Below are 18,600 nucleotides of genomic sequence, written 5' to 3'. Positions count from 1 at the left end.
CAAATAAAATCTGCTGAATTTCAATCATTCTTAAAATATGGCAGTCCAATTTTTCAAGCAACTTATACTTTTGACAAATAATCCTTGTTGTAGGCTGCCAGTTTGTCTTACTAGAACACGTAAAATCTTAATAAATAACTGTTTGCAAAAATCTTCCCTATAGAGTCACTTTGATGATTTCATAAAACTCTTAATCTGTTCCTGACTCTCAAAAATTCTCTTTAAGTTTTTAGCCTTTTGATTTTATGCTTTTATCAAAGTATATATGAAATATCACTGAAAATGAAACTTCTGTTTTAGGAAGATTCAGGAGTGATCTGATTGTGACAATGATGGCAATAGCATTGAGAACATGTAACAGAAAAGCTGTAATGCAACTCTAAGCATGGCATTGAGGAAGACAGTGATAGAGTGAAGGTAAGACCCAGAGTATCAATCGCAGTAGGAAAAATTAGAATTAAATCTTTTAAAGTGACAATGTGAGAAAGCCACAGTTTTCTGCTCTAAATTCTCAACCTGTGAAGCAAAATTCTGTGGGGGCTTATTTTGAACTTGTTAGAATAAAATTACCAGAGAATGTCAAGTAACTTTAGAATTATCTTTATGATTCTCAGTTGGGTCTCAATGCCTTTTAATTCATCTCCTCCATCATTTTTTTTTATAACAAACGGAGTTATTTTTGACTGTTAGTGTCTCTATGCAACCATATTCAACTGTTAAAGACAGAGCTGGATCTGTCAGAAATGTCAATATCTTTCTGTGTTTGGATTTCAGTCTTTCATTTGATCATACAAACATAGAGCTGTTGTGTCTTGCAGTTTTGTTTTTTCACAAGCATTAATGCAAAAAAAAAAAAAAACGAACTAAGAATTGTAGCTGTAACTCTTCTGGAAAAAAAAGATACTACAAAAAGGCCAATTTTTAAAAGAAGGAAAATGTTTAGGACATTAGAGGTTATGTGACTCTAACAATATGTTTCTCTTTTCTGAACTGTTACTCATTACTGTCAATCACCACCCTATTCTAGAACATTATATCCTGTCATTTGAATTTCCAAATACAAATTCTAAATATATGCCTTTTCAATGTAATTTTTCAGGCTCACTATAACTGGAGTGTTGTTTTTGTTTGTGTGTTTTCTGAGCAAGGATCTAAGGAAATGCAAGAAATACAGAGTTCCCACTTAGTCAGCATGTGTGGAATGAAAGCTCAGATCTTCAAGGAGGCCTGTAATTTGTCATGAATATAAGGAAACTGAATGATAACTGTGAACAACTTTTTAAGTGAACTGAATGATGGTCACTGTGACATACAAATAGAACCCATACATAATCATTAGCATATGGGAAAGGCACTGAAATTTTCCATTCTCTCTTTATTTGTGCCCCTTCAACAAATAGCAATTCTTCCTACTCAGGTAGAAGACTGCCTACCAATATAATGATGAAGATGTATCAATTACAACTTCAAAGAGACTATGGTTAGTGAAAAAGCACTGGATTAATATTGATAAAACAAAGTGAGAGTTTTAATGCCATTATCCCTCAATTGCCCTTAGAAAATAAATATTAACAATACAATGCAGCAGAGTTAGGTTACAAATGAAACCAATTGTAAGTGCCATCTTTTAGTTGTTTTGATTTGAAGGCTCAAAAATCACAGAGCTTCACTCATGCATTGATGTGTGGGTGAGGTTAGTGCTGTGGTTCTTCCCTCCACACCCAACCTCCCCTGGACTTCAAGGATTTAGTCCCCAAATTTTTATGTTGATGGTGCCTGGAAAGTGTGAAATTAACCCAATTATGCCTTTTGGAAGCAAGTCTTCTGGGAAGTGAATGTATTAGATTTCATCATTAGGGTAGATCCCCAAGATTAAATTTTGTTAGCTGTGTGAGGCACTTGCTCCCTGTCTCTTGCTGTGTGATGCTCTGCGCCATGTTGGGACTCCACCAGCAAGAACATCACCACCAGAGGCCAAATCAGGGGGGTCTTTCTGACCTCCAACTGCGAACCTTCAAAACTTTGAACTAAATAATACTTTTGTTTTTTATAAATTACTTGCCTCAGTTATTTCATTGTAGCAATGCAATGTTGACAAATCCACTTTTTCACCAAATGTGAGTTCAAGGAGCTCACAAAAATTAATGAACCAATGATCAAATTAGATCTCTGTCCCATTCAACCCCTCAATGTTGTCCCATTGTAACCAGAATGCAACACAAACTTCATCCATGCCTACAGGCCCTGCATGACGGGGCCTTAGAATACTTACTTCTCTGATGTTTCTCTAACTAATGCTGTTGTCACAAAAGTCTCATTACCTCCTTCAGAAATGCCAAGCTTGTTCTCATTCAAAACATTAGTATGCTGTTTTGGTTTAGGATTCTCTTTTTCCAGATGATTGCAAGGCTGCCTTTTCCTCGTCATTCAAGTCAGTTCAAACTCTCTGAACGCAAACAATGCCTTTGCCCTGCCATGCCCTCATTCTAGTTAATCTTCACATTGTCTTGTCTTACAGCAGTTTTCATTTTTGTGCACCTCATATGATACATGTGTTGGAATATTTGTTAAATTCTCATAATCCTTTAGACATTTTGGATTTTTTTCAATTCTCTCTCCATAGAAACTAAAATATTGCCTGACATCATAGTGAGTCTTCAAGAAAATATTTGCTGATGGGTGCACCTACTCATTTTAAGGATTTTCAGAAATATTGATGAGAGAATAGGCAGTATAATACGTGGTGGACAAAAACAAGAAATATGCTTTGATGTTAGCTTGAAGATAATTTGTATATACAGGTTAATGAAACTATGAAACCATTCATGTAAGAGTTATGTAATTCATTATGATAAATGATATAAAGAAAATAAGCCAGAATTTGAGAGCTAAGAAATTTCCAGAAAGTACTGATATCTTAGCCAAAACCTCAGAAATAAGTAAAATACAGCGAACTATTAGAAGAATTAAAAATGAATGGGGAAGAACACTCTCCTGTGCCCCCACCCAAAAAATTAAGTAATACCAAAAAAACTCAAACAGGTTCGAAATCTGCCAAAAATTTAAAAATTCAAAGGCTCTAAAAAGTGTGAAATAGTAATAGCATCATATATAAGTAGGGGAGTTGAGATATAAAATGGGTAACTGAGAGAGCTATTGAAGATATCTAAGAGACAGATAATAGTGTTCTTGAACTTGAGTGGACCCACAAGGGATGTATGGAATTGGATGAAACAGTCATAACTTGATTAGGGGAAGAATAAACCAAGTGTGTGATTTTTTTCTTATTTTCCTTATTAAGCATTTGGATGCATGGTGGCTCCAGTCACTGACATAGACAAAGAAAAGAGTTAGAGTTTGATGGGTCAGATATCTAGGAGGCTGCTGGTTATCCATGAATAGAAGGACATGTTAGTGAGTCATCAGAATATAAATGGCAGCTTAAGTCATGGGAGTGAATAAGATTGTATGGTAATAGAACACAAATGAAAAAGCGATAAAACCTAGATGGAATCCTGTGAACCACCTATACATAATTCATAAAAAGTGAAAAAAGAGCAGACTATGATATTTACCTAAAGAAGACAGAAACATGGGAGGAAAACAAACCAAGTATGACACAAAACAGAGAAAGCAAAACAATATTTCAATGAGAGTATTAAAGAGTTAATTGCTGGCATGGAAAATCAACTTCAATTTAGTTTTCAAAATGCCCGTGCAAATTAGCAAAAATTATGGGTATAATCAGGAAAGTTTTAATGGGTTGATGAAGATGAAAATGGATTCCAGACTGCAAAAATCTATAAAGGAAATGGGAGGCAAAAAATGGTCATGTGAATGAAGACAACCATTGAAAGAAATTTGGCCATTGGAGGTAAAAGGTTAAAGATTGGAGCAGAAAGGGAGATGCCAAAATACTGAATTTATGGTTGAAACTACTGAGTATTTAAATACTGATGGAAAAGAGACAGTGAGGAGGGTAGTGTTGAAGACCCAGGGAAAAGGAGATTATTCATGGGGTAATATTACTGAGGGAGTGGAGATATTATTACATCAGACTGAGAAACATTAATTATTATAAGAAGAGACACATTTCTCCTCATGAGAACACTATGAAAGAATGTCGATTTAGATCAAGTAAATTTTAGATGTGTGGAATAGGACAGACAAATAACGAGGAGAACACAGGGAGAGTGACAGTTGGTACCGATGATATAACTTTTTTTCCAGGCACTGGTCTATGTAAATCTATGATTTACTTCAGCAGTGTTCAGCAGATCCAATACAGAAAAGAAAACGTGGTAGTTATACTAGCCAGGATTTAAGTTTGTTAGTCATTTCAATGAAAAGGCAAAATAGAAATGGAAGTAAACTGGTTGGAAGCTGTGATGCTACATTCTAATATAACCAGGAAAAAAATACTCAAGGAGTTGAAATTTCAGAGTTGAGTATTCTGATTTATTTTACTTCCCCTTCTCTCTTCTTAACACATTTCAATAAAATTTCCTCACCCCACTCCCACTGCCCTATCACTGCTTTGAAATTGTCCCTGTGAAAAGTACTGTTTTGATTTTCCCATGTAACAATGATCCTTTTCACTCCTTATCATCCTTAATCCTTCAGCAGTATCTAAAACTGTAGGTAAGTCTCACTTTCTTGAAATTATTTATTTTCTTGAGCTCCATACCACTATACATTTTTGGATTTACTTCTACTGTATCAGTCACTCCTTGGTCTCCTTTTCTGCTCTGTCTTGTTTTTCTGAATTGCAATTTTGGAAGTACCCAGAGATATCCAGAGTTGAATCATTGAAATGTTTTTCTTTTTCCCCAAGTGATCTTACCCAGTCTCAAAACTTTCCAAATGTATATCATTAATGTTTCATCTTTTTTCATTCTCCCAACACTTATCATCTCAGCTTTGTGTTCCAAAACTGATCTCAAATTTAGTTTATGCAAAACCAATTTTGCATCCGTACCACCAACCCCATTCTTTCTTCAGTTTTCTCATTTAATAAATGGCACACCAATGACAAGTCATCCAAACTGAACATTTAGCATTCATCTTTGATGCCTCTTTCTTACATCTTGTATTCAAACCACCACCATACAATATTAGGTATTGACATGTTCCCAGAATTCTAGCTCTCATCACTTTTATTAACAACCTGGTATAAGTAATAATCTTCTCTCTCTAATATTTTTGTAAAATCCTTAATGTGATTGGCTTTTCATTTTTGACCCCTACAGACAATTCTCCACATAGTAGTATTTGATCTTTAAGAAAAAGAAATTTGATCACACATATTTGGTACTCAGATCTTTTCAAAGCCTTCCCAATGCACTTACACAAAATACAAATTCCCTTCCCTGGACATAAAGGTCTACAATGATTGTGTCATTAGACACTTACTGACTTCATCTTCTATCATTCTTCCTTTCATTCACCCCTCTTAACCACACAAAACAAATTGTTGTTTTTCTAACTTGTCCCTAGTTGGAAGTCTTTACACTTGCGATTCCCAGCACCTAGTATGTTCTTTTCTCAGTTATTCATATTACTTGTTTATTGGCTTAATTTAAATCTTGTGTAGAAGTTTAATTCAATTTCATCTTTCACTCAAAGTGATTGAATAATTTGTTACAAATTTTTACCCTCTCTGGCTAATTTTGCTTATCTTCAACCTTGCAGCCATTCTGTTAGGCAGAATGTACTATTTTGCCATTTTGAGGTTGATTCTGTGACATCTTTCTGTAGTGGGCTGCGGGACTCCCGGCTAGACTTATTGCAGGTTATTCCCTCCAAATATGAAAGCATTCAAAAGTGCAACATAAAGATGTATAGGAAAGAGGTTTTATTCAGAGTGAATCATAAGTGGAAGCTCGAGAACCAAGCAGTACATGAACAAACAGCTGAAATGCAAAAAGAAAACCCAGAAGAAAGAAAAACCTCTCTCCAAGGAAAAAAATCCAATTGTGAAAAAGCCCTCAATTAAGGAAAAATTTTCCAACCAAGAAAAAGTCCCCTCAACAAGGGTAGGCCTTCCTTTTATACTCTTCAGATTCTTAGAGAGTGATGGACCACAAGGGAGACCATTTAAATATTCAAAAGGAGGCTGAGTTTGGGGCATGGCCCATTTCTGTGCCTTTTTAAAGAAATATTGAAATTGTCATGGTATCAAATGCATGATAGAAGTGGGCATGTCCCCCATGGTAATTTTATTATAATGACATGATCATGACCTAAGTGTTATGGGAAGGGGGAAGGAGAGACAGAACACATCCTAGATCCATGTTGGATATTTTCAACTAGGGCTGAACTTTGACTTTGGTTATGCATAGAAAGTGAAAGGAGTTTGGATAATGCAGAGAACGGTACTTATCATGAGGGCCTACACAGGGCAATACCAGCCATCCCTTAGCAGGTTAGTGACATCTGCCAAATTACAAATTGCCCAGAAATGTCAATCCCTGACCCACATGGGTCAGGTTGGCTAGATCTGTCAACGGTGGTCTGCCTGGCTGACAATGACCTATTCAGCTACAGTTCTGCTGGAACTGAGATCCCAGCTCTTCTCTTCGAGCCACCTTCATTGCCACAACACTTGGATCAATGAAAATTAGCGCTCTTTAGCTGTAGGATTGAAAGTTCTGTATATATCTGTTAGATCCATTTGGGCTATAGTGTCGTTTAAATCTACTGTATCCTTGTTGATCTTCTGACCGGATGATCTGTCTATTTCTGAGAGTGGAGTATTGAAGTCCCCCAGTACTACTGTATTGGGGTCTAAGTCTCCCTTTAAGTCCGTTAATAAATCTTTTAGATAAACTGGTGCCCTGTAGTTAGGTGCATATACATTGATAATTGTTATATCTTCCTGTTGAATTGATCCCTTAATCATGATATAGTGTCCCTCTTTGTCTCTCTTAACAGTTTTTGTGGTAAAGTTTATGTTGTCCGATATTAAGATGGCTACGCCCGCTCTTTTTTCATTTCTGTTGGCATGGTATATCTTTTTCCAGCCTTTCACTTTCAGTCTGTATGGATCTTTGTTGGAAAGATATGTTTCTTGTAAGCAGCAAATAGATGGGTTTTGTTCCTTAACCCAATCAGCCAATCGGTGTCTTTTAACTGGACAGTTCAGGCCATTCACGTTCAAAGTGACTAATGATAAGTGGTAACTTTGCCCTGCCATTTGCCAAAGATAAGTTCTAATATATGCTTTGAATTCCCTGTGATCTTTTGCTGTGAGGTTTCCTTCCTTGGTTTCCTTCCTTTACCTTCTTTCATATTGATGACCGTGTTTCTGTGTTTCTGTGTGCAATACATCTTTAAGCATCTTTTGCAGGGCTGGACGAGTGGCAACAAATTCTTTCAATTTCTGTTTGCAATGAAAAGTCTTTATTTCACCTTCATTCACAAATGATAGCTTTGCAGGATATAATATTCTGGGCTGGCAGTTGTTCTCTCTTAGTACCTGGGCTATATCTCGCCATTCCCTCCTAGCTTTTAGAGTTTCTGATGAGAAGTCAGCTGTGAGTCTGATTGGAGATCCTCTGAGAGTAATCTGACGTTTCTCTCTTGCACATTTTAGGATCTTTTCTTTATGTTTCACTGTGGAGAGTTTAATTACAACGTGTCGTGGTGAGGATCTCTTTTGGTCGTGTTTATTAGGGGTTCTGTGGGCTTCCTGTACTAGGATTTCTCTGTCCTTCTCCAAACCTGGGAAATTTTCTGCTAATATCTCACTAAAAAGGCCTTCTAATCCTTTCTCCCTCTCCATGCCTTCAGGAACTCCTAGAACCCGAATGTTGGGTTTTTTAATAGTATCCTGAAGATTCCCAACAATATGTTTTAAAATTCTAATTTCCTCTTCTTTTCTTTGGTCTGACTGTATCCTTTCCTGTTCTCTGTCTTCTAAGTCCGATATTCTCTCTTCTACTTCACCCATTCTGTTTGTAAGGCTCTCTATTGTGTTTTTCATTTGATCTATTGAATTCTTCACTTCAGTCACTATCACAGTTTCCTGTTGTACTAGTTGTTTCGTTTCATTTTGATTCCTCCTTAATATTTCATTTTCACGAGAGAGATTTTCTATCTTGTCCATTAAGGATTTGTGTAGTTCCAGAATTTGTTTTTGAGAACTTCTTAATGTTCTTATCAATTTTTTGAGATCTGCTTCTTGCATTTCTTCTATGTCATCATCTTCATAATCTTGAATTGGGGTGTCTTTTTCATTTGAGGGCGTCATGGTGACTTCCTTGTTTTTATTACCTCGGTTTTTGCGTTTGTTATTTGGCATATTGGAGATATTTGGTTTCTTCACTGTGGTGCTTTTTCTTGTTATACTATGACTCTAGATTAAGTGGACTATCTGTTTTTGATGGAGCCTTAGGGCTTGAGATGGGTGTGGCCTGAGAGCTCTGTTTGGTGTGCCAAAGGTGACACTCCCAGGTTAGGCGTGGTAAATCTCTCTCTCTTTCTTTTTTTTTTTTTTTTTGATTCAAAAGGGAAGTAATTCCGCACAGCTGAACGAAGTTGGAGATAGTTAGCAGGCATGGAAGCTTCTCTAGGATTGACCACATACTAGGCCATAAAGCGAGTCTCAGCAAATTCAAAAGAATTAGAATCATACCATGCAGCTTCTCAGACCATAAAGGAATGAAGTTGGAAATTACCAACTCAGGAATCCCTAGAGCATACGCAAACACATGGAGATTGAACAACATGCTCCTGAATGAACAATGGGTCATAGAAGAAATCAAAAGAGAAATCAAAAACTTTCTGGAAGTAAATGAGGATAACAGCACAACATACCAAAACTTATGGGACACAGCAAAAGCAGTGTTAAGAGGAAAGTTTATATCAATAGGTGCCTACATCAAGAAATTGGAAAGACACCAAATAGATGAGCTTTCAATTCACCTCAAGGATCTAGAAAACCTACAGCAAATCAGACCCAAATCTAGTAGGAGAAGAGAAATAATTAAAATCAGAGAAGAAATCAACAGGATTGAATCAAGAAAAACATTACAAAAAATCAGCCAAACGAAGAGCTGGTTTTTTGAAAAAATAAACAAAATTGACACCCCATTGGCCCAACTAACTAAAAAAAGAAGAGAAAAGACCCAAATCAATAAAATCAGAGATGAAAAAGGAAATGTAACAACAGACACCACAGAAATAAAAAGAATCATCAGAAATTACTACAAGGACTTGTATGCCAGCAAACAGGGAAACCTATCAGAAATGGATAGATTCCTGGACACATGCAACCTGCCTAAATTGAACCAGGAAGACATCGAAAACCTAAACAGACCCATAACTGAGACAGAAATTGAAACAGTAATAAAGGCCCTCCCAACAAAGAAAAGCCCAGGACCAGATGGATTCACTGCTGAATTCTACCAGACGTTTAAAGAAGAACTAACTCCAATTCTTCTCAAACTATTCAGAACAATCGAAGAAGAGGGAGTCCTCCCAAATTCTTTCTATGAAGCCAGCATCACCTTAATTCCTAAGCCGGAAAAAGATGCAGCACTGAAAGAGAATTACAGACCAATATCCCTGATGAACATAGATGCAAAAATCCTCAATAAAATTCTCGCCAATAGAATGCAACAACACATCAGAAAGATCATCCACCCAGACCAAGTGGGATTCATCCCTGGTATGCAGGGATGGTTTAATGTGCGCAAGACAATCAATGTGATACACCACATTAATAGACTGCAGAAGAAAAACCATATGATTATCTCAATAGATGCCGAGAAAGCATTTGATAAAATACAACACCCGTTCATGATGAAAACTCTAAGCAAACTGGGTTTGGAAGGAACATTCCTCAATACAATCAAAGCAATCTATGAAAAACCCACAGCCAACATCCTATTGAATGGGGAAAAGTTGGAAGCATTTCCACTGAGATCTGGAACCAGACAGGGATGCCCACTCTCACCACTGCTATTCAATATAGTTCTGGAGGTTCTAGCCAGAGCTATTAGGCAAGAAAAAGAAATTAAAGGGATACAAATTGGGAAGGAAGAGCTCAAACTATCCCTCTTTGCAGATGACATGATTCTTTATTTAGAGGACCCAAAGAACTCTACTAAGAGACTATTGGAACTCATAGAAGAGTTTGGCAAAGTAGCAGGGTATAAAATCAATGCACAAAAATCAACAGCCTTTGTATACACAGACAATGCCATGGCTGAGGAAGAACTTCTAAGAGCAATCCCATTCACAATAGCTACAAAAACAATCAAATACCTTGGAATAAACTTAACGAAGGACGTTAAAGATCTCTACGATGAAAATTACAAAACCTTAAAGAAAGAAATAGAAGAGGATACCAAGAAATGGAAAAATCTTCCATGCTCATGGATTAGAAGAATCAATATCATCAAAATGTCCATTCTCCCAAAAGCAATTTACAGATTCAATGCAATACCAATCAAGATACCGAAGACCTTCTTCTCAGATCTGGAAAAAATGGTGCTGAAATTTATATGGAGGCGCAAGAGACCTCGAATAGCTAAAGCAATCTTGTACAACAAAAACAAAGCCGGAGGCATCACAATACCAGATTTCAGGACATACTACAGGGCAGTTGTAATTAAAACAGCATGGTACTGGTACAGAAACAGATGGATAGACCAATGGAACAGAATTGAAACACCAGAAATCAACCCAAACATCTACAGCCAACTTATATTTGATCAAGGATCTAAAACTAATTCCTGGAGCAAGGACAGTCTATTCAATAAATGGTGCTGGGAAAATTGGATTTCCACGTGCAGAATCATGAAGCAAGACCCCTACCTTACACCTTACACAAAAATCCACTCCACATGGATTAAAGACCTAAATCTACGACCTGACACCATCAAGTTACTAGAGAACATTGGAGAAACCCTTCAAGATATTGGCACAGGCAAAGAGTTTCTGGAAAAGACCCGGGAGGCACAGGCAGTCAAAGACAAAATCAACTATTGGGATTGCATCAAATTGAGAAGTTTCTGTACTGCAAAAGAAACAGTCAGGAGAGTGAAAAGACAACCGACAGAATGGGAAAAAATATTTGCAAACTATGCAACAGACAAAGGGTTAATAACCAGAATCTACAAAAAGATCAAGAAACTCCACAAAAACAAAACCAACAACCCACTTAAGAGATGGGCCAAGGACCTCAATAGACATTTTTGAAAAGAGGAAATCCAAATGGCCAACAGGCACATGAAAAAATGTTCAAGGTCATTAGCAATCAGGGAAATGCAAATCAAAACCACAATGAGGTTTCACCTCACCCCGGTTAGAATGGCTCACATGCAGAAATCTACCAACAACAGATGCTGGCGAGGATGTGGGGAAAAAGGGACACTAACCCACTGTTGGTGGGAATGCAAACTGGTCAAGCCACTATGGAAGTCAGTCTGGAGATTCCTCAGAAACCTGAAGATAACCCTACCATACAACCCAGCCATCCCACTCCTTGGAATTTACCCAAAGGAATTTAAATTGGCAAACAAAAAAGAGGTCTGCACCCTAATGTTTATTGCAGCTCAATTCACAATAGCTAAGACCTGGAACCAACCTAAATGCCCATCAACGATAGACTGGATAAAGAAATTATGGGATATGTACTCTTTAGAATACTATACTGCAGTAAGAAACAACGAAATCCAGTCATTTGCAACAAAATGGAGGAATCTGGAACACATCATGCTGAGTGAAGTAAGCCAGTCCCAAAGGGACAAATACCATATGTTCTCCCTGATCGGTGACGACTGACTGAACACCAAGAGGGAAACCTGTTGGAGTGAGGTGGACACTATGGGAAATGGTGGCTTGATCAGCATAGCCCTGACTGTTAATGAACAACTAAATACATTATCCCTCTTAGTAGTTTTTTTTATCTGTTCTACTTAATATGACTGGTTTAGATCTGTAATTGATGCACAGTTATTCTTAAGTGTTGAAAATTAACTGAAATGTGATCCCTGTTGAACATGGTGGTGGGAATGGGAGAGGGAAGAGATGTATAATTTGGGACATGCTCAGGTTGACTTGCCCCAAGTGGTGGAGTTGGAAGCATACCAGGGGATTCCAATTCAATCCCATCGAGGTGGCATGTACCAATGCCATCTCACTGTTCCAGGTGATCAGTTTCAGTTCACAGTTGGTCATGGTGAAGGGACTGGGAGTCAAAGGGAGCACATAGACAAGTCTAGTACCTGCTAACGCTAACTGATGGAGTAAATAAAGGGGAGAGTGATCCAACATGGGAAGTGAGAATCTCAGCAGACTCATAGAATGGCAGATGTCCTAAATAGCACTCTGGCCTCAGAATCAGCCCTAAAGGCATTCGGAGCTGGCTGAAAAGCTCATGACAGTATTTCAGGCATGGAAAGCCAAGACACTCTGGCAAAAGATCTCTGCGAGTGAGATCCCAGTGGAAAGAACAGGCCATCAAAGAAGGAGGTACCTTTCTCTGAAGGGAGGAGAGAACCTCCACTTTGACTATGAGCTTGTCTAAACAAGATAAGAATCAGAGAACTCAGAGGGCTTCCATAGCCTTGGAAACTCATGACTGGAGCATAGGGAGATTACTGATGCCATAGACAGGAGTGTCAATTGGTAAAGTCAACAACAGGAGTCACTGTGCACTTACTCCTCATGTAGGATCTCTATCCTTAATGTGCTGTACATTGAGATTTAATGCTATAACGAGTACTCAAACAATATATTTCACTTTGTGTTTCTATGGGGGTGCAAACTGTTGAAATCCTTACTTAATGCATACTAAACTGATCCTCTGTAAAAAAAAAAAAAAAAAAAAAAAAAAGAAAGAAAAGAAATTATCAATTCCCAACTTGACTCTCACTGGGATTAAACATGACAATAGGTCTGCTCTGATTTCATCATCATTTTAAAAAATCATCTATTATTTTTCACTTTATGTTTCTGTGTGGGAGCAAACTGTTGAAATCCATACTTAATGTATACTAAGCTGATCTTCTGTATATTAAGATAATCGAAAATGAATCTTGATGTGAATGGAAGGGGAGAGGGAGTGGGAAAGGGGAGGGTTGTGGGTGGGAGGGACGGTACGGGGGGAAAGCCATTGTAATCCATAAGTCGTACTTTGGAAATTTATATGCATTAAATAAAAGTTTAAAAAAAAAAAAAAGAAAATTAGCGCTCTTGACAAAAACAAAGACTCAATGTAATTACCCAATTGATCATTTTTCTTAGTTTTACCTTTTGCCATAAAAAGAGCATGCAAGGATAGCTCCCAGTCAGAGTAATTAAAAACATGTGAGGAACAACTGGACCCAATACATAGCATGGAACTGTGTGAAGCCAAGTCCAGCCTAAATTACCAACTCCAACAAGCATGTAGACATTTGTGTTGAAAGACAATGAAATTTTATAGTTATTTTATTTTATAGAATTACTGTGGCAAGACCTAATCATACACTATTGAAAGAGCCTTGCCTATTCCATCACTTTCTATGATTTCTACTAATTTTTAATCATTATTCTCTACCCAAAACTATAATACATATTTATATTTTATCTTTTTCTTTCTCTAAAATTAATCTGTATGCAATAGATATTTATGATTGAATGAATGATAATACACAGGAATCAGGTATAGATATGGAACTCATAATAAGGTTTGAAAAATCTACAGCAGGAAGTAACCAAAAAAGTGAGCTGAAATGTTACAAAGCTGAAATAAGCAAGCTGAATTTTGAATGATATTTCAGAGGAAGAACACTTTTAGGTCCATATATCATAGGACAAGAAGAACATGAAAGTGAAGTCTATGCTGCCTGAACTGCGGAATCCCCCTTGAATCTCTGCAACCCTCTTGTTCCATCAGAACTAAATAACACTTCATAAATGTTCTTTGAGGTCCTTTTTATAGATACTTGGTGAAACCAAGCCCCTTACACAGTGCCTTGCACACAGATGCAAGATATTAAGTTTTGAGGGTGTTCTATGTCATTGGATATCATACGTTCTGAATGTTAATAGGCAGGAACTTTTTTTTAAAGCCATGAAAATCTTTACAACTGGAGAAATAATCTAAAGATGAGTGAGGAAATTCTTTTACAAGAGAAAGAGAACCCTTGAAACTGTTAGAGTAGTACTACACTTTCCTGAATTTTAAGTCATTTGAGTCAGAAAGTCTCCCCCTTCAACATAGTACCTTTTTAAGAGGTTTCCATCTCAGTACATTTGTTTGCATAATGGTTCTTCCAGGGTGCTTGAACTAAAATGTCAATGAGCAGCTAACAATTATCATTTTAAAATGTCCTAAAAGTTGGATTTTAATTATTTCCCCATTTTTCTGTGATGTTACTACATTCTTCTTTGTACAGTTCATTTTCCTGAAAGCTACCTAATTAATGGCGAGGCACTAAGAACATGCTCAGTATTAAAGTGATACAAAATCTGTTAAGTCTGACAGTATCTCTCTAACATTTTCATGCCACTGTTATTGAAAGCAGATTGAAAAAAAATTGGAAGCTGATAAGAGCATTTATTTCAAGATTAGCATTGAGGAATACAATTTGCTGGGTTTCAAGTTTTTGTATTGTTATGTGAGGAAAACTGTATTGCATTGTTGATGGAAAATAAGTGTTACAAATATGTTTGGAATCTTCAGTTTCAAACAACCGTATTATGAAAAATTTATTAAAATTATAATTCAAGAATTTTCATTGTAAGCAATTAAAATTAAACTTGCCTAAACTAAGCAGATAAGATATCTACTTTATTTAGGTTTCTCACCTATATGCCAGAAAAAAAGCTAAAGAATCAGGCCTACCCAAAATGGCATGAGTCAGAGTGTTTCTTGTAGTTGAGCCCTCAAGGATTCCCAAACTCCAATTGTGGTGGGAAGAATGTACTCTAAACTCTTTTAAAATGTTTCTATCTCTCCCATTAAGACTTGAAGAAAAAATGGAGATACTTTCTATTTAGATTTGGGCTAGTTGTTTACCACTCTGGATGGGAACAAGATATAGACTGCATATGAAGAAACAGAGAAAAGTTTCCGTGAGGCTGTCATTGTGGCATTGGGTGTTAAGCCTACACCTGGAACCCCAACATTCCATATGAGCATGGGTTTGTGTCCCAGCTGTTCCACTTATGATCCAGCTCCCTGCTAATACACCTGGAAAAGCAGCAGAAAATCACCCAAGTGCTTGGAACACTGCATCCATATGGGAGACCCAAATGAACTTTTGGGCTCCTGGCTTTGACCTGGTCCAGCCCCAGTCATCTTGGGAGTGAACCAATGGAAGGACGATCTCTCTCTCTATCTCTATCTCTTTCTCTCTCTGTCTCTCCTTCCCTTCTCCCTTTCTGTTCGTAACTCTGCCTTTCAAATAAATAAAATAAAAGAGAAAGGAGATGGCTGCTCATGTCTTGACATTTGGAGCCCTTGTGAAGGAGTAAAAGCCATAACGTATCTTCTTTATAGGGTATTTACCAACTGCATAGAAGAATCTTGATTTTCTTATTGAAGTGGAGTCCCAGAAATTCAACTCTCAGATACATCAAATTATGGAGTATTTCCTTAATTTTTAGTATTTATGAACTTGGAAAGTAATTTCTTAAAAATCTGTGAAATAAATTCCTGGTTTCATATATTTACCTTATTTTAATTAAAGGAAATTATGGAGATAAGTGTGTGTGTCTGAGTGTGTGTGCGACACAAATTCATACAAACATATATATATATATATATACACACACATGTTCTGGGTATATATATATATATTTACAAGTAGAAATTTGTATATGAATATATTTAAAAATACTTATTTCTATCTACAAATACTATAAATCAGCATAAACATTCTTTGGTGGCACTCTGATATAAACTTCTGTTCTTCACTGATAACTGAATGATGGTTCATAACAAGAGTGGATCAGTGTTGTCATTGGTTCAATATTTTGATGGGGTTTTGGAGTTATTTTTCAGTTTATCTCCAGCATTTACATTCAATTGCAAGTTTCTGACTTGCAACTGAATATTATTCTACTCCTCGCCTAGCTGCAAGGACTGGTTGCCCTCACACATTGAGAAGCCTTAGATGCTGTCTTACATTCAAGGTCTCTCACCTGTCCTGTGTTGCTCCTCAGCAAGAACAGAGGGGATGCTCCTCCTGGTGCTGCCTTCTCTGCATTAAGACCAGTCCCCTAAAAGGAAACACAGCACCTTCATCTTGGCCTGGTGTCTCATTGTCTGTCTCAGAAACTAAGACAGAGGAATGTAACCACACCTGGCTGAACTTTATTCCAAGATAACCTGTTCGTTGGGTTCATTCAAATCATTTTCCAAGTTAGTCTCTATCTTTGGATCCATTCATTCCCATAACAATCATTTATGACCACTAAAATCTTCATATTCCCTGTCCCCTTCTCTCCCTTATGAAGGATACATGGACTTCATTATCTAGCCTTCCTTTTAGTTTCATACTTTTTAAAAAACTTTTTTAATAAATATAAATTTCCAAAATACAACTTTTGGATTATAGCAGCTTTTTCCCCATAACCACCCTCCCACCTACAACCATCCCATCTCCCACTCCCTCTCCCATACCATTCTTCATCAGGATTCATTTTCAATTATCTTTATATAGAGAAGATCAATTTAGTATATACTAAGTAAAATTCCCACAGTTTGCACCCACACAGAAACAAAGTATAAAGTACTGTTTAAGTACTAGTTATACCATTAATTCACATAGTACAACACATTAAAAGAAAGATCCTATGTGGGGAGTAAGTGCACAGCGAATCCTGTTGTTGATTTAAAATTGACACTCTTATTTATGACATCAGTAATCACCCGAGGCTCTTGTCATGAGCTGTCAAGGCTATGGAAGCCTCTTGAGTTGGCCAACTCCAATCTTATATAGTCAAGGTTGTAGTCAAAGTGGAAGTTCTCTCCTCCCTTCAGAGAAAGGTACCTCCTTTTTGATGGCCCGTTCTTACCATTTTTCCCTACATATTAATGAATTTGTGGAGCTTTTCACTTATACAATCTGTTCTTGTTTTATTTGAGAACCTTCAGAGTACATAAAGGAAATTTTCTTTTGTTCCTGTAGATCTGGGGAGTTTGATAGGTCATCAAAGTTGTTCTGCTCTTTTGGAAGTCACAGAGAAGGGAACACAGAACCTGCCAATCTGTCTAAAGGGTGAAAAACGCTTAGCAGTCAGACTCCTGCGTATCTCTGTGAAATCCAGCAGAGAAGAAGGAAGAAATCTCTACTTGTCTCTCCTTCCCACCCAAATTTAGATTTATAGGAAAAACATACTGATTTGCATGACTGGTCTCTAGATGTGTCAACTCTCATGTATTTTCAGTATAAATATTCATTTGTTTGTTTCCTTTCCTTCCAGAAATAGTGTCTGTTTTCCTGTTTCTCCTGCGTGATTTTGGCATAAAGAGAACTTCAGACAAGATCTGTTATCAAACAAGTAGCTGTGTACAAAGACTAGTCTGTGACATCAGTCTTTTGGAAAGAGAGTCCTTATGTGTGTGGCTGACAGCGAAGGTGACAGGACTTATGACTCAAATTTGTCTCTCCAACCAGGGATCTGGGAAAGTTTATGGGACCAGTAGGAAAAGGAGGTATGCATAACCACTGGTGAAGTAAGTTTGGATTGGATTGGAATGACCTCAAATTAAGTCATTCACAATATTTAGTAGAATGGGCCCCAGTACAAAGATATCTTCTGTCAACAGACCTGTCATTTCTTTTTTTTTTAAAGATTTATTAATTTATTTGAAAGTCAGAGAGACACAGAGAGATAAGGAGAGGCAGAAAGAGAGAGAGAGAGAGGTCTTCCATCTACTGGTTCACTACCCAATTGACCACAATGGCCAGAGCTGCACCTATCTGAAGCCAGGAGCCAGGAGCTTTCTCCGGGTTTCCCATGTGGGTGCAGGGGCCCAAGGACTTGGGCCATCTTCTACTGCTTTCCCAGGTGTAGCAGAGAATTAGATCAGAAGTGGAACAGCTAGACTGGAACTGGCACCCACATGGGATGCCAGCACTGCAGGAGGAAGCTTTGCCCACTTTGCCACAGCGCTGCCCCAACCTGTCACTTCTGAAGGAGCTCTGTTTTCTGAATTCTGGCCATGATCTACTTCCTTTGACCTTTATAGCTTGGTTTTTCTTTCTTTTGCATGTGCTCAGGTTGCATAACATAATTTTAACTCTATTCCCTCTGTACTTCTGTGAATAAATCTTAAATAGTCTTCTAATGAATGTAGGAACTTTAAAAATGTGTTCATAGATCAAATTGTCTTGGAAATAGTTAAGAATTTACCTGCCACATTGGAGTGGCAGGGCTTAAGTTCCAGCTCCACTCCCAATTCCAACTTCCTGCTAATCCAGACCTTGGGAGGCAGATGATGGCTCAAATTGTTGTGACCCTATCCCTAGTGGTGGAACTGGATTGAGTTCCTGGCTCCCAATTTGCAGCTCCAGTTTGGCCCCAACCATTGTGGGTATTTAGGGAGTGAAACAGTAGATAGAAGCTCCATCTGTCTCTCTGTCTTTCTCTATTTGT

General features: G+C 37.4%; 2 long non-coding RNA genes across 3 annotated transcripts in view; one reads left to right on the top strand and one right to left on the bottom strand.

The window, feature by feature from the left end:
* The window catches only part of LOC149126487 (uncharacterized), a 68,492-nt gene that overhangs the window by 2,594 nt on the left and 47,298 nt on the right, over positions 1-18,600 (bottom strand). For both annotated transcript variants that reach the window (XR_016234508.1, XR_016234507.1), the window contains exon 2: positions 16,141-16,218. This is a non-coding gene — a long non-coding RNA (uncharacterized LOC149126487). The remainder of the gene's footprint in view (positions 1-16,140; positions 16,219-18,600) is intronic.
* LOC149126488 (uncharacterized) lies at positions 301-17,816 on the top strand. Its single transcript, XR_016234510.1, has 2 exons — positions 301-417; positions 17,425-17,816. It is a non-coding gene; the product is annotated as an uncharacterized LOC149126488 (long non-coding RNA).

The sequence above is a fragment of the Oryctolagus cuniculus genome, chromosome 5, assembly GCF_051225735.1.
Source record: "Oryctolagus cuniculus isolate XC-2025 breed Fujian yellow rabbit chromosome 5, ASM5122573v1, whole genome shotgun sequence".
NCBI lineage: Eukaryota > Metazoa > Chordata > Mammalia > Lagomorpha > Leporidae > Oryctolagus > Oryctolagus cuniculus.
This window is presented reverse-complemented; position numbering and strand designations above follow the sequence as displayed.